Here is a 17,009-nt window from a genome sequence, read left to right on the forward strand (position 1 = left end):
TGCCCTCTCTTTCGTCTGAAGTCGTGGTTCTTTTCTTCTTTAAGCATACCGGATCAACTGGCCCGAGGTTCTGCCCTCTTGAAGACGAAGGTCAGTGCGGCTCGTGAATTTCAGGATTGTCTATCTACTGATGTGAACTACGAGGAAGTAAAAGCAGAGCAGTGCTTACCAGGAATGTCCATGACCACGACGATATCTTGTTGTTGGGCTGCGGAAATCACCAAGTGACTGTTGAGTCAGTTTGTGTCATTGAACGTGTATACCGTAGCTGAATTTAAAGACGTATAGAGGAGAACAGTTAAGTACATAGCTTCCGATGTGAATTTGTAACGGTTTATCATATTTTCTAGTCTTCTCACCTTTTCGGTGACACTGCGTTGCCTTCTATCAATAGGAAAATTGGTGCATCACTATAGAACGGAAAATAATGGAGAAATAAATGCACCATCACGAAACACAGCTCCAGTAATAATAACGAAGTCAGCCCTATAGGCCCGGATTAATAAAGCTATCAAACGCCCCGTCCCATCACTGGCAAGGCACGCCTGTTCATCACGAGAGAGCGTCTGCTCGCCCTTTTCTTGTCAATAATGTCACGCTGGTTTATGGTGGCCGATGCGATCGAAGGTACAGCATTTTGAAAGGAAAAAGCTGGCCACAAAAAGCTATCGCATGACGGTGACGTGACACTGATGGGTCGGGGCGTTTTACGGCTGTGTGAATCGGGGCCTTACTGTGAGCCGTTAGGGAAGCATTACCTCAGACAGAAAGTGAAGCGAAAGGAAGGTTGCAACGCTTCTTAGAGAGAGAGAGAGAGAGAGAGAGAGAGAGAGAGATGGAGAGTGCAAGAAAAAAACACTTGTCTTTATTAAAATGTCCGGCTGGGATACGGTGTCTCCCTTTCACTTCTTGGCATCTGGAGGCGCAGCTGATGGCACAACGTGTGAAGGGGAGGCCTGGTTTTAAATACACTCCCTCCAGGCACTCCCTAGACGTTCTCGTAAGGCGCGGCTAATGTTAATGCCGCTTGATTAATAATAATCTGATTTGCCCAAGTCCAACGCGCATGGGCTGCCGAAACCTGGATGTCTCGAAGCGAAAAGGTTCGGTGATGCTTATGGTTTAGCTTATGATTATGCTTTATGATTTAGCCTATGGATAGGCTTACGGTTTAAATTATGGATATGCTTATGGTTTAAGTTATCGATCTTCTTACGGTTTAGCTTATGGTTATGCTTTATGATTCAGCCTATGGTTATGCTTATGGTTTTACTTGTGGATATGCTTTGGTTAGCTTATGGTTATGCTTTACGTGTGCCTTGTGAAGTTATGAAAATTGCTTATCAATGATATATACCATAAGGTATGCACGATTATTAAACTTCTTTATTCATCATTGTTGCGCACATTGTCTTGCGATTTCTGTACAACCATAAACACAGCTCTCTGTATCGGTAGTAATACTCTCTTCTCCTTCCATACTGAATGCGCACGCCTATTCTCTGGCAAGCGGTTATATAGTCGGCCTCCGCGATAAACACGCGCTTGCGGCGAACGTCAAATGATGACGCATAGCGCGCGGCAGTGGCCCCCTGCGCCGACTCCGAACACGCTTACGGAGCCAATTCCGACATATGCTGGTTCGCGCGAAGCACGGTGTTGACTAGCGTAGTAAAGCTTTTCGCTTCAATAAACAGATTTGCCCAAGCCCAACGCGCGGTCGCTGCCATCGCCGTAACACTATAGTTCTCGGTGCTTTCCCCTTGTACTTGGGTTTCAAGTAACGATGAAGGGAATAGTGCGTTTTTCCTGGTATAGACACAACATATGCTTCTTACCACAGTCGACCCTCAGCCCGCTAAGGACTGCTATTACCATAATGCTTCACGCCAGCGGTGCTGTACAGAACCTAGCCGTGGAATGCATATATTGGCTGTATATCGAGAAATCAATATTGAAGGGGAACATCGTTAAATTATTGGGTTTTACGTGCCAGAACCTCGATCTGATTATGAAGCCCACAGGAAACTAATGTATATTAAAGCACGTGAAAACTCGATATGCCAGATAATTTTTTTTTTATTTTGCCGCCAGGAAGTGGACCTGCCAGGCGAGAATTCAGCGATATCCGTATTGTTAGGCTAACGTCAACTGTGCGCGTACCCTGGAGCTTAGCTAAAAAAGACATTCATTTGGCTTTCACCTTATCCAAGGAAAAGGGAGCTTCTTGCGCCAAAGGAGTCAGAATTATATTTCTGCATGTTCATAAGTCATCTTACAAAAGGCTACCCTAGCATGTCTATCTCAAAAGCAGTCCATTTTCTTTGTGTGCCCCTTTAAAGTGGACACGCATCAGACTCTATACTATCCATGTCCGTGTATAGAGGACAGAAAATTTTTACTCAATTTCCTCTTCCTTGCTCCGTGCACGCGCTTTGGTTTCAAGGTCCTTCGCTGCACGAGTAAAATCGTAACTGTAGAAACTCAATGTCCTGTCCAAATTACCTTGTACGAGAGGTTTTCTTGAGTGTACTCCGTTTTGCGCCGAGGAGTGAAGACACGCCGCATGTTTCTCAATGAAGAAGTTTATTCCTATCGCAACCGCGGCGTTGATGCCAATTAGGTCCCGTCGGCGCTTCCTTAAGTGACCCTGGCGCGATTATGACGATGTTGCACAAGCGTACTAAGTCGTTAGAGTAGATCTTTCCGATCAATAAGTGCCGCGTTTAAGCGCTGCGCGTAAAGCACGTAACTTAATCTAATACTTTAAAGATTGACGTCAGTAAGGCAATCTATCCGATTGGCTATTCAAGTCACGCACGACATCGATTACTTTCCCAACACGTTCACGGGGAACAAATGTTGTTAGTAACCGTTGTAACTTTGGTTAACTTATTTCTGTAAAACAAGAAGAAAAAAGAGAGAGAATACACAAGACAACTTATCACTACACTCAAGCATTTCCGATACACAGCAAGTGCCGTCTCCTTGTATTACAATGTTCTCCGTGTTGTCGCGACATACGCAATCAGCGTTGGTCTCGACCTTCCTTTTCCCGAGCACCATGGATCGCCCCTGTTACGTTGTGGGCTGCAAATCTAGCTACCGGCAACACGTCAAGCTGCGACACCATGTCCCGCTGCAAGGCAACATGCAAGCGTAGCGGCCGCAGCGCTTCTCGCTGCCGGTATCCGATCGACGCTAGCATCTACGCATTTCCGGCCGTCACTTCACACCGGAGGCTCAGTACCAAAATAGAGAGTTTTAGCCTGCACGTTTATTCGGGTAAGTGCAAGCGGACTGGACGTTTTACGGGACGAGCGGAGGCGCAAACGTGAGCGGCCTGCATGTTGCAGCCTTCTGGCGGCACAGACCACAAATCAGACAGACAGAGAACTAATATGGCACAAACCAAGTGAAGTGTATTCTACTTTGCTGTTGTCCTTGATAATGTTTAAGAGGTTTTGCACTTTGCTGCAGCAATAGCAGCTCCGTTGTTTGGCTGGGTACGCTCTCCTTCTCCAGATAGCAGCACCGTGCAAGACGCTCGCGTTCATGACAGCGGTAGGAGTATGGAGGGTTTGTAGTACACGCCACCGCCCATCCTTCAAAACTTCAAATGCTCGCCAGCGGTTAACGGAATACCGGGCCCCGTCGGCGCTTCTACAAAATGCTCGCAACACGCGCTTCTTTGATATCTCTCGCGGGGGAACGAAGACCAGGTGACTAGCGGAGAGGTTGGAGAGTCACCGTGCGCTGGGTCCTAGACAACCGGAAATAGACGACACAACGTCACATCATGACGTAGAACCAGGGAAGGCGGAGCTTCGCCTTGATTATTCGTTCAACGGTATTCGGTGAATGAGCTGAGAAGCATGGCTAGGAAGGAGGGCAACATTTAGCGTAGCTCTCTCAATATGAAAGCTTCACTTGAATTGTTGCACAAGTGTTTTACTGTGGCTGTTCCGAACGCGTCGCCATGATTTGTCCAAACCGTTTGTGGGACCCTTTAAAAAGAAATTTAGGCACTTTCTAGCACAGTAAGTCTTCCCGACCAAGTTCACCAAGAATTGTAAGTTCTGATTTCTGCCCTCTGTCGAGAAATTATTCATGTGTGCACCTCAGCATGACATATTGGTGTAGTTCCTTTTAAAATAGGCACCATCACAGCCGTTCTGTCTTCACTAGCTGAATGTGCGCCCCAATCGAATAGCCTCCAGATAAATAAACATACCAGACTTCCTTAATATGTTCACTTATTTTTCCATTACTTTATAAGCCCTTAACAAACCTTTACTTGCACTTGAATTAGACTGAATTATGTCTTGATTTATGCGCTTGATCGTCGAGCTGATCGCTTTGCGTATATTTATTTGTGGGCGGGGGCACTGGAAAGTCCGAACGTAGTGAATGTTTTGGCGACTAAAATATTTATTATTCTTAACAATAAAGACGTGGAATACTTACAAGTCGCCTGCAACCAAATTAAGTATGGGTGGCACATGAAAACAGATGCAGTTAGGCGCTACAACGAGTATACCATTGGTTCGTGCCATAAATACGCATCCCGAAAATGAAAACGCATGAAGCACTAGCGATGCACTTAGCGTGCACTTCAACCAGTAAATCCTTCAAAATGTTGTGTACAGACGGTAAATTAGCCGTGAATACATGGTGTGGCTGCAATAACGTCCTAATCGATTTATCATGCTCGCTCTGTGGTCCCTGCGCATCTCCGTCCACTCCTAATTATAAGCGTCGTCTCTTTCGTGAAGGTGACACAAACTCAAAACGTTATGCTAGAGAATGGTAGGCGCTCAGACGAGTTGCTCTATTACTTTTCGTCATCGTCTCTCCCTGCCTATTATTTGCGTATCCTTCACCTACCTATAAGTATCATGGCTCGAGCGCTCTTAACAAAATCGACCTTTCAGTTCTTCCCTGGCAACTAACTTCACTATAGTGTTACTTCAACGTTCGATTGCTTTGCACGTGCTCAATATGGTGAATGGTCTATCGCTTTGACCAGGCTTCCAGAAACTTATTTATTTATTCAAGTAACTCACAGGCTCCTTCACATGGGATCATTGTAGGAGTGGGACAATTTAAATGAAAATCGCAAAAGTACAAGAGCAAATGCATCGATTGAAGAAGAGCGTTATACAATTCTTTGCGGCAAACACCCCACATTATACTCTTAAAATCAAGGAAAGCAGTTATACAATTTTTTTGTTTTAGAAATGTGGCTATATAGAAACGGAACACAACTTGGCTCACGACTAAACAAGAGCACAATTTCATACATGTAATACAACATTAGAAAACATTTTGTTTTATTAACAGCACATAAAACCAAAGATGTTAGGCAAGTATGCCGTTTATCCTGTCTTCAAATCCGTTCGTATCTGGTGTTTGTGACGTCCTCAGGAAGGCCATTCCAGTGGCTTATGGCACGTGAGACAGCAGGCATGTGAAATGCGTTAGTATGACCTCTATCTGCTCTCTCAGTGGCGATTGACCATCTTTCACAAACACACACCCTCATGGTAATTCACCGCAGAGGAAAAGTGACGTGGTAGTACAGTTTACACAGCGCAAACTGCAATATATCTACCACTACTCTGAATGACTCGCTCGCTCTCCGATCCGAAATTCTTAATCTTCATTCGCACAATCCCTTAGCAAGTCCTTCGGGTGCTGGACGAGTCCCGGTAAACAATAAAAGCTCATACCAAGATGTTTCAACTACGGAGACTCATAATAATCAAATTTACTCTCGCTCTCTTGCCTACCACGTGCCAGACAGACCTGGCGAATAAGTATGGTGGACACCTGAATGCATGCTGTTTTTTGTTTGCTTACCTTATCCTCACCATTGCAATATATCTCGCCTTAATGGTTATGGAAGGTTTGTGTTTTCACTACTTTTTGTAGTATTTCACGCATACGCATTTGCACAGTTACTTAGTCCATCTTGAATGAGAAGTCGCGACAGCAACATCTACCACTTACCATGATGTCCTTCTCTGCCATGTTTACTATGCTTCTGATGCCTCTGCCTCGGTGCTGAGGCGTGGTCTCCGTGAATGGCTGTGCGGGAATAAGTTTGACATCAGGAGCCCCGTAACCTCATATAACTGCCGACTATAACTACTGACGTCAAATGTAAGTAACCGCCGACGCAAACATCTGGCAGTGGCCAATAAATCTTGTTCAGAGATCACATTTATTCGCCTCATTTATTGGAAGTCTGTTATGTTTGCTTTCAAAGCGAGTAGCATAACCAAGCTTGACAGGTTTTTCTTATGTAGGTGGCGGGCAAGAGAGGAGCGCGCAGGAAAGGAGAGGGTTTCGGTGCGACCGCGCTGGAGCACTCAAGGTGATAACCAGATGATAACCGAAGTGGTGCCGGCGTCTACGATGGGTTCGCACCCCTTGCTTAGGTTGAAAATAGGCGTGCAATAGGGGGAAAAACATACACGCTAAAACACATCCTCAGCAAACATGAGTTAGCAGAACGACGTCGTATGCTTGGCGAAAGGGCTCGGCAAGGTTATGCTGATTAAATAATGGGGCTTTACGGGCCAAAACCACGACCTGATTATGAGGCACGCCGTAGTTGGCGACCACAGAACAATTTGGACCACCTGGGGTTCTTTAATGCGCACCGAAGTCTTTCGATCTCGATTCGATGTCGCGCCGAATATTCGATTTCGCGACCTCGTGCTTAGCAGCCCAACAGCATAGCCACAAGCAACCATGGCGGGTCAAGGTTATACTGCCGCGCAAAAAAAAAAGAACGCGTAGCCTCCGAGTATCACGCAAAATTTTCTCTTTTGTTCGGAATATTATTGCATCTGCAGTGCACACACATTTCTTTGACGTGGTGAGTTCTCGCAGTTTTGTCAGGTCGCGTGAGAGACAGGCGAAGTGGGGACGACCACAGAATTTTCGTCGTCCAACAGCGGTGGTATAACATCGACAAAGCTGAGAACTAACATGATCAGAATATTTTTCTTTACCTTGTACGGAATTGTGATGCGTAATCAGTGCATGCTCGTCATTTTGAGAGACGGAGTTCTCACGGTTTTATGACTTCGTACGGATGACAAGCGTTGAGGGCATGGCCCGAAAATTATCGATCAATCGCGGAGCAGTAATGGCGGAAATGACATCGAAAGTGATCAGAATAGCTTTATGGTATATAGCGTCCTGCCTTCCTTACTCGCTTCAGGTGAGCATAAAGCTTGGTGTTATATGCTGTGGCTTTGAATATACCAGCGGAGCGGAGTCAAACTTAAATATTCAAATAAACACCCAAATGCTCACTGGGTTCTATCACCAGCTTGCCACCGTGGTTGCTCATCGGCAGCGGTGCACGTTCTGTTTAGAAGTGCGAGGTGTATACAGAGTGTGATTCCCGTCCGTGCCAGCTGTCATACCATTGGCAACAAAATACAATAAGACTCGTTTACTTAGACGGCTACTCGCTTTGATAAACCTTAATGGGTGGAAATTATTCGTGTTTTTCCACTGCCCCTTGGTGCTTTGTAGCGCAGGTGTTAATTCAATAACATTAATTCAATATTTCCAGCAACAATTTGAGACTGCCAGCTGTTCCAAGTGACACGGCTGTGCCTTGACCGTCTGCAAAGGGGTTGCACGGTTTGCACAAGAGAGAGACACAAAGGAAACAGCTTGAAATCGCCACGCCATGCAACGTATAATAACGGCCGTATCCCACAACGCGAGCACACCTGATCTGCATGCACTGCACACTGCATGCATGCTGGCCAAACCACGTTAGTTGCCATGAAAGCGGGTGCGCCTCATGAAGTATAGGCAAACAATTGACGCCGGCGCGCAACTGCTGGCAACTACGCTATGAATGCGTTCTGGGGAAAATGCGGAGAAAGCGGGAGATGGAAATTCAAGACGATGAGCAAAACGAGAACTAGGTGTTAGCAAGAGCTAACGTTTTGACAAGTGGACTTGTCTCATGTCATATGTCGTTATTATACATCATATGTCGTTATGAATACGTTATGTGTGACTAAGCAAATTTTCCATCATGAATACTTTTCTTTATTGCATGGACGCATCTGCCCGAAACGCCCAGACATCTCATTGGCTTACTGGGTCTTGAAGGCGGCGCATATAGCGGACTGGTGTACTACGAACACGGAAATGTCAATATTTCGTTTAGGTGTCATTGTTATATGCTATAAGCGCTACCCCCATGGGATACGTTGACCAAGTCACCATCCCCTCAATGTCTGATGTAGCAAAAACTACTATTGCTTTGCGTGAACCGAGATGATCGAAGATGCTACATCGTGTGGCGGGTGGTCATGCTGACGCTGCATGCTTGATTTCGAACTCAGTTCGCGGTATCTGAAACACGCTTCATGATTTCTCTTCGCCGTCGGCAACGGTACAACGGCCACCTGTGTCGAATCAGCTTCAAATATCTCGAAATCTGGCGCCAAGAATGTGGTTTAATTACTTTCATGCAGCTTCGCACGCACATGACGCCACATCCGGAGTGAGAATGCATGTTACGGCATCGCTTGCTATACTCCCGTTTCGTTCTTTAGGTGCAACGCTGTGGAAACGACGGAGGAAGTCCTGCCATCAAAATGTTTCAAAGCGCGCTCATCATTGAGGTGTATATCTCTATCTCTTGCAAGCGGAACTATAATGCTCGCGAGGCTGGCGCAACAGCCGGCAAGCTAAAAACCCGTAAAGGATAACAAGAAAAAACAAAATGATCTCCAACAACTTCTAACAGAGATAATTGCTTATTAAGGCTGAACTTTCTTTTATTTATAACTGAACTAAAATAGGGAACATTTTCTCGTATTTGACGGCAGAAACGCCGAACTATTTGTTAGTGTGAACGCGGCCACCACCAAAAAGGTCTCCATCGCTTTCACAGCGTTGCACGCAATGCGTGAAACCGAGTGTAGTAATCTTAGTTGAAAGGCAATGTGGCAACGGTAAATGTACACAGGTTGTCACAAGTACATAAGCACGAATCTGTTTGGCTCCACAAGAACGTCGTATACTCACGAGGACCCTCATGCCTACTGGTCGAGCTTGTAGCCGCCGTTGAGCTTGCGCCCGTCGTTCCGGTGTAGCGCGACGTCAGAGCGGTGGTGGAGCCCGCCGTCGTAGACTCCGCTGCAGAATCAGGCCACCGCGGAATGCACTTGTTACTGGGTAGCCAACTGACATGGTAGCCAACTGGATGTGTGCCACTTTCTTATTGCGCCTAGTCCTTTCTTTTCGTTATTTTATTGTTCTAGCATTGAGAGTCTCAAAGTAGGATAAACTCTATGTTTGTGAAGTGTGGGAAGCCAGTCACATGGTAGAGGTGTACATATATACATATACTGGGTGTCCTAGCTAACTTTAGCCAGAGTTTAAATATATGCAAATGTCCTATAGCTCGACAGAACAAAGCTAATGTTGTCTGCCGTCGCTTGGAGATGCTTAAGGTATATTTTAGGTCCGCCTAATTAGGTAATTAGTTTTAATTATTTATTCAAGTTCTCAAATATCACAATTACATTAAAAGTGTCAATGAGAAAATTGCAGAGCGACACGAAAAACTCCCGATACAGCTTTCCGTTCCTCAATACGTGCTACATAAAAGGGTTTTACCGAGCGTGGAAAAAGTCCGTAAATGCACGCAAAATTACCGCGCGACTGGCCGCTTGAGGCACTTTGCGTGAGTTCGCGGGCTTTTTTCACGCTCGAAAAAACGCTTTTATGTAGCACGTATTCAGCAACTTAAAGCTATATCGGGAGTTTTTCATGTTGCTCTACAATTTTCTTATTGACGCTTGTTCTCTAATTATAATAGTTGTGAAGTTAACTTAGACTAATTATCTAATTAGGCGGAATAAAAAAATTGAGTATCTCCAAACAACGGGCAACAACATTATCTTTGTTCTGTCCAGCTACTTGGCATTTGCATATTTTTTAACTCTTGCATAATTTAGCTGCGGTACGCTTTATATGGGGGGAGGGGGGGTGTGAAGCACCTAGTTCTTCTGGGGATCCGTTGTTGAAAAGGTTGGAAAGAATTTTGTAGGCGCACGCAGACAACAAAAAAAAATGATTTCAACGTTACGGCCGATGTCCGTCCGTAGTGCAACCGAAGGTGGTCGGCTCCTGACCACTGTTAGTGGCACTTCGATCTTCGAATAGTTAAGACGTGTGTCGAGAAAAATTTTTACCAACAAACACTTTGCGATGTTATGAATCCGAGACCCCGGAGGTGCGTTGTAATGCGGCGCATTTCTTTAGAATTTACCGCTTAATCGTCACTGATTTCTTTCATAAAGTGAATAGTTTTCTTTGGCTCTCTTGACCGTTTCGGGGTATATAGTTCGGTGGAGCGACGGAGGTTGATATCGGGGAAGGGAAGGCGAGGTATCGCGCCAAGAGAAAGAGAGCGTGCTCTCGGGCTGCCGATTTGCGAAGAGAGGCGGAAGGAAAAAGTGGAGGGCTGTTTAGACTGTCGTGCGTAAGCCCTCACGTGACCGAATCGAAGGGTTGTTCGCTTACATATACAATCACCGTCTATGTTTCCTGCATATCGTTTGGGGAGGAGTGACGGGGATAGGTAAGTTAGGGGTGTCTGAACATACTGTCCATATTCGGTGGCCTCCTAAGAATGTGGTGGCAAGCCTTCTGCCTCTGCTATCAGCTGCAAGATACGATCGAATAGTGCAGCGACAAATACGCCGTTCTCCAGGAAACATTGCGTGCATGCGAACACCATTTCTGATTTCTATGACGTCACGACTGTGACGAACTTCTTCGACGTCGGCGTCCGTCGGGAACTACGTTTTGCAGTGCGGATAAAGGCACGAAGGCGCAAGTACGTTGCAGTTCTGTGGTTGAAATTTCTAAACACTTAAGTTTTCAACGACAGTATGTGGTTCCAAAATACCACAACTTTGTTCGTCTTGAGCTGTACTAAGGTAAGGCATGCAGCCAAGTCAGAAGTGCGCTCAGTAAGACACGTACTTAGGTTAGGAGCGTAAATGGTTGTGTCGATTAATATATTTGATAGTCTTTATTTACTATTCTGAACGATGTGCGAAATATGAGCTAGCGTTTAAAATCTATGGAGTGATGAGCCTGGCGTGAAGCGAAACGGCAAGTTTATAAGCTCATACATGCTTACATTTAAGCCTTTTCACTCATGGCAGCAGGAAGATGGTGCTATGGAACCACTGTGCAAACGCTTTGAGCCTGGTACACTCAAGCGGGTGCTAATACAGTCAATGAGGTTGTACGCTGTGCCTCGCCAGAAGCTCAGGCAGCCACACCATTCAATAATGAGAAACACCAAAGGGTGATAGCATAGTAATATGTCGACGGAAACGTATTCTTTAAAAACTATATTTAAGTCATGTGGCGTAAGTCAAGTGTCGGCGAGAACGAATGGCAAACGTTTTTTATTTCTTTTTTGCCGACATGTCTGCACTAACAGATGAAGAGCAATTTCAGAATAAGTATATGTACTTAAGCTATGAAGGAGAAAATTTTCATGAAGCTTGCTGCTTTGTCTCTGGCTACTGTAGAAAGCAATACAGTCATTTACAATAAACAATTAGCTAGACCGCAGTACACATTGACAGAACCCATCTATCTCAGCCATATGGTGTGAAAAGTCGCGAATGTCTTTTTCCTTTTTTTTTTTTTACCCGCCTCGCTATCGTATGTTTTCAATTTTGCCAAGCATCCTTTCACGGTATAAGTTTGCACGCGACATCCCGCACGTAGCTTTTAACCGTGATGGTTCTCCACTATGGTGCCTAGAATATCACGTCAGCATATCATATTCGCTGGCACGGGTAACTTGCTTCCATAAGAGCAGGAGTCGCTTAAGAGATGCCCCAACCCTCGCTGTGTTGGAGGGTGTTGGAGACACGCGAGGCGCCAAAAGACGCAGCTGCTTAGTTCAGTAATAAGGGGGCCAAGGATTTCGTTCTAAACACTAAAAATCATTCTGGCATGACTGAGCATTTGCGAAACTATTTTCATGAATGTCCCGGCGAGTGGTTAACTTCTAGAAAAGAAATAATGGGCGAACTTTTGTTGTTACCTAACGCATGCTGAAACCCCATTGAAGCTGCGTCAGTGCTACGTCGCGGATTTCTGAGACCTTTTTGGTATTAGAGCCTAAAATTCGCAAAGTATTTGGCTCGGAATGCAATGCAGTCCACCTTTAGCAATGAAAAGTTAACAAGAGCCGAGCAGATTTCATCAGAACCCATAACGCAGGACGAACTGGCGCGGGAAATTAAAGGCCGTATTACGTCTCAACACGGCCAAGGGCATTAAACATCGGCCACGAGGCAACCCCATCCAAACATCGGGGCCTACCGAAGCGCAGTATTGACACCCACTGCTTAGGGGGTCCACGAAAGGCGCCCCTTACCACTACCCGGCCGCCTGAACTAATGATGAAAAGGGCCAATATGTTAAATATTACCCTGGGAACGGCTTCGACCTTGGATTCCCCGGGTGCTATACGGCCACCTATTTCATACCATCGGAGGCGTGAGTTCATCGGTGATAGGAGTGCATCGTTGGTGTGAGTGGTGCAGAACGATGCCACATCATCGGTGGGGTATTGCGACCGATTCGAAGATCGTGACTGACGTGACACAGTCATCAGATTCCCTAGTCAACTCGCTTAGGAAGGACCATGGTATTAAAAGCACAGGCCTTTCGTGCAGTGATAGCGACGTGTCCATATGTGAACACAGAGGTTTAACATGCTCCTGCATGAAGTGGGTTTCCGTTACTCTCCGATAACTGCGTCTAACTAATCTCAAGTAAACGCTTTTTCCATCGTTCCTACTACCGGACGTATTCGTCAATGGGCTTGGTGTTTTACGGGCCCAAGCCCCACAGCAGAGGCAACACCACCCGTATTTCGTTTTTGCACCTTTTCTTCTTTCCAAAACCTCCCCTCAGTTGACAGTGGTCGCTGTGATACTGCAGAATCGCAATATGCCAATGCAGCTTCACTTTATATTTCTGTTTAGCGTCCCTTCAAGGTGGACCGAAATGACGTGGCCCTTTTTTCATGACGGCGGCTTCTACATATCGGCAAGATTCATACGAGAGGCCGGATGGCCGCTTCGGTCTGCATGCAGACGACCGCAACGCGGCAGAGGGCCGCCGGATCACCGTCTCCCACAAGGAAGGCGCTGCCCAGCTGCTTTGCCGCATCATTCGTTGCAGCTCAGCCACGCCATGCTCGTGTGCGGACTGACTGCTCCAGCTCCAGCAGACTCCAGCTTAAATTCCGCTTCCGCGGGCTTACGTCACTCGTAATTGTCGACGGACACAGGGGTGATGCTCGTACTTATACGCTGACGGCATTATGATTGTTTCTGAGCCGAACACTACATCCGCATGACGGCATTTTACACGCAAATTTCGGCTAAGGAACAGCTCAGGTCGCATTACAATGTCAGGCAACTTACCCATGGTGGCGTGGCCTAACCGGGTTTCTCCTGGAGTGCAGCCCCGAAGGTTCTCAGTCAGCGGCCCGGAATTCAGCACGACCCGCAAGCGCGTGGCACACGTCGTCGATGTCTTCTTCTTCTGCTTCTCGTTCTCGACCTCGTGCAGTGTGGCAGTGCATCAATCTAAACACGTTGCATCGCATAGACATATTGGCCTGAAGGTAGGGGCAGATGCGGGGGGGGGGGGACTTGCCCTCCCCCTTATCCCTGTGAAAAGTGAGGGGCGCAGTAGGCTCTTTGCCCCCCTACTTTTGAAAGCGGGCACTTTCGACTACACGCTTGAGCTAAATTTTCTGTTTCCAAATTTTATCTGTTTGCTGCAAGCGTACGCTAGTTAAAACTACACATCAAGCTCAATTTTCTTCCTCAATAGAGTGGCCATCTGAATAATGATTTTGTTTACTGCGTATCCCCTGCTTAGGCAGCGAATATTTTCTTCTGTGCCTCCTAGGGACACGCTGTAGCGGAAGACGCCTGCTATTCGACCTACACGCTCACGTTGCATAGAAGCCCTCGGGCTGGGCAGTTCCCGCTATGGCAAATGTGAGCTTGCGTTAGTTTCATCACGTCCAGTTTGTTAAAACTGCTATTTCCATATTTTAAAACATAATTTGGTTGCTATATTTAACCGGCGGGCGCCAGGGGAGGTCCGGATAATGTACTATAACCAGCCACGCCCAACGAATGGTGTTCCTTAAAGCCTGAAATAGTTGGATTATCAAATGCTGGAATTATTTAATCTCCATCCACAGGTAGCATAAATACCGTTGCAGTTTCAGTATTTTATCATGATCAAAAATGTAAGGAAACCTCTTACAGCTGTAACTGCCGAATTTCATTGTGTAATCACGAGTTATCGTAGATATGCTCGTGAAAATGACGTTGTTCGTACGTGCAGGGGCATTTCAATGCCAGTGTAACATTAACTTTAATTTTCTTTCTACAGGCTTGTGTTAAATCTGAAATTGTCGATTTAATTTTCAGGTTGTTTTTATATAAGAGTTACACTTTCGCCTGTTTTCCGGCAAGATCAGAAACAGGAAATATTGCATTTTTCAAGAAATGTGGGGCACTCCTTCGTGACGTATAACAAAAATTTGCACTGTGTAGGTAGCTGACATGCTCCGTAAGTAATTACCGCATACTCGGTTTCTCCCAATTTTTATGTATTAAGCACAGCAATAAGTTGTTTTTCCAAGGTATCCTCGGTAAGACATGCGTGGAACGGCGCTTGTACTAAATTTATTCGAAGTGCGAAACAGTGCCCTCAGTGACGAGCAATAAATGTTTATTTTGTGCAGGTTCCTTATAGCCTTTGGAGAAAGTTGCTCATTGAAGCGTTCCAGGGTTTCATACTGCCCCTAATCGAAATTATTCCCGCACACCTAAAATAACAGGACGAGATACGGACCTGAACTTCCGTGAGAATAGGGAGAACCGAAAGCGCAATGCGTTCCGAAGATTTCACTTTCTTGTTTTAAATGCAAGTGTTGCGGATTACTACTAAAACCTCGTTTTTCCATGTGGTTTCGTGCATCATACGAGACTAGTGGTTTGTTTCTCTATTGTAGTCGGTGAGCTAAACAAGGCATCTCGTTTATGTCTGGGGAGAATTAGGGATATTGTATGGATAATATGTAGGCAATGCCCCAAATGGGTGGGTTAAATGCGCCTTTTCCTGGAAAATACGTATACAAGTGGCCCATAGCGTTGCTAGTCGGTTTAGCTGTCGGTGTAAAACTTAGACGGCTGCGCTGACATAATTAAAACTACAACTAAGGTTAAATTTCTTAACATAGGGGGGCGGGGGGGGATACGGCAAGCTTATGTGGGATGGCAAAAGTACGTGTTCATCAAAGGCAGCTTCAAAAAACCCGATGACACTTCATCATTTCTCACGAATTGTAAACGCGAAAACATTAATGGCCAACAGAACGCCGCTGGGCAGTCCATGCGCGTTATAATCTGGTCTTACCGAGGCGCGCTTAGAACACAGGCTAGAGCTTGCGCGGCAAGGCACACGCGGATAACACAGGCTTCCGAGGGTGAGAGCGTGGGTGACGTGGCGTCGCGGCGATGCCTTCTCCCCTCACACAACACCTGGCGCGCTGTCAAGGCAGCAGGTGTTCGTCTTCGTGCGCTACGCTCTGTCGAGGTGCGCTCGTGACTCGGCGTCACAGCCAATAGGAATATAAGTGCCGATTCGCTGCTGCGGACGCCACCGGCTTTTTCTCTCAACGGGCCATTTGACATTTTCGCATCATTAAATTCTAAGACACAATAGGCGCGCCAATTAATGCTGTGAGGGTGGTTAGCCAGCAAAGCTGTGGTATCACCTGATCCTATAAGATGTCGGTGCCCTTGTCTCGCACATTTCTTGAACCGCCGTAGGTATAGAAGAAATGACGCGTATTCTCATACCCAGCAATTCTGGACACCAGCTTCACTTTACCTTTTTTACCAACCATCAGGATTTCAATTTCATCCAAGCGCGGAGCAGTGGGAGTTATTGCTGGTTAGCGATTGCTGCGAGGACCAAAGTGGTCTCGTACAAAGAGCATGCAGGGCAGCGGAGGCGGTTGGAGCACTGGACAAAAGACCCAACGCCAGCAAGACCAAGTCAAGAGTGTCCAAGAAGACCCTGACGGAACACCACAATAGACCGTTCGTATAGAGACGCATAAATGTGTCAGATGATGAAGATGAATGTCCTGCCTTCACACAAGCGCTGACGTTAAACGTAGCTACAAAGGAAAGGAAACGCATTCCCTGGACTTCAGTTAAATAAGCAGTCGGACAGCATTAGTGAGAAATGTTATCTCACGGGCGAGTTCGAAGTTCGGCCACAGTTTGACAGGTAGTGGCATTAAAATTATTTTGACCGTCCGCTAGACGAATTCTCGGCATGCCCTGCGAGATTTCTGGCCTCCATAATTGATTCACAACTTCTAGGAAATCATATCTTGAGTTTCTTTCACGTTGCTTCCGTAGTAGTGGCCAACGATTTGCATACTCCAGTTTTATCGAAAATCCCACATGCCCGCCTTCTCTAGTGCGTGTCACGGTCACTCTAAATGAGCCGTTATATTTCCTCTGCCTGGCGGCAACATCTTCTTGAATGACACCTAGTAGTTCTTAAGGGCAAATGGTCGTGGAAGGTGCATAGTAGACATCCATATTTTATTTCAAGTGAACAGATCAATGGACATGTTTAGACGATAAGTTGATATTTTCACAACGAATTGGAAGGAAAATTGGAAGGAATTGGACGGAATTGGAAGGCCAATTTGTAATACAGATAAAGCGCCCAACGTTTTAGCGGGAATACTACAGAGACGTGTGACATGGAGTCTAAATATAATGTTTTAACCTTCGTTCGCAATATCCTGCTGGCTTTGTTGAGAAGTCTTATCCAATCAGGCTTGTACGTCATTATGATTTAAATTTCAT

At 45.9% G+C, this 17,009-nt stretch overlaps 1 protein-coding gene across 3 annotated transcripts in view; it reads right to left on the reverse strand.

Moving 5' to 3' along the window:
* The window catches only part of LOC135895933 (basic proline-rich protein-like), a 51,457-nt gene extending 37,739 nt beyond the window's left edge, over positions 1–13,718 (reverse strand). For 2 of the 3 annotated variants that reach the window (XM_065424199.2, XM_065424198.2), the window contains exons 1-4: positions 13,518–13,716; positions 9,073–9,183; positions 6,013–6,090; positions 170–208 (exon numbers count right to left, since the gene is read on the reverse strand). The gene's annotated coding sequence lies outside the window, so the exon portion shown is untranslated. Of the gene's footprint in view, positions 1–169; positions 209–6,012; positions 6,091–9,072; positions 9,184–13,517 lie in introns of all 3 variants that reach the window. The other variant, XM_065424200.2, reaches the window with a different exon arrangement.
* Positions 13,719–17,009: the final 3,291 nt, after the last annotated feature.

Source organism: Dermacentor albipictus, chromosome 2 (assembly GCF_038994185.2).
Source record: "Dermacentor albipictus isolate Rhodes 1998 colony chromosome 2, USDA_Dalb.pri_finalv2, whole genome shotgun sequence".
Classification (NCBI taxonomy): Eukaryota; Metazoa; Arthropoda; class Arachnida; order Ixodida; family Ixodidae; genus Dermacentor; species Dermacentor albipictus.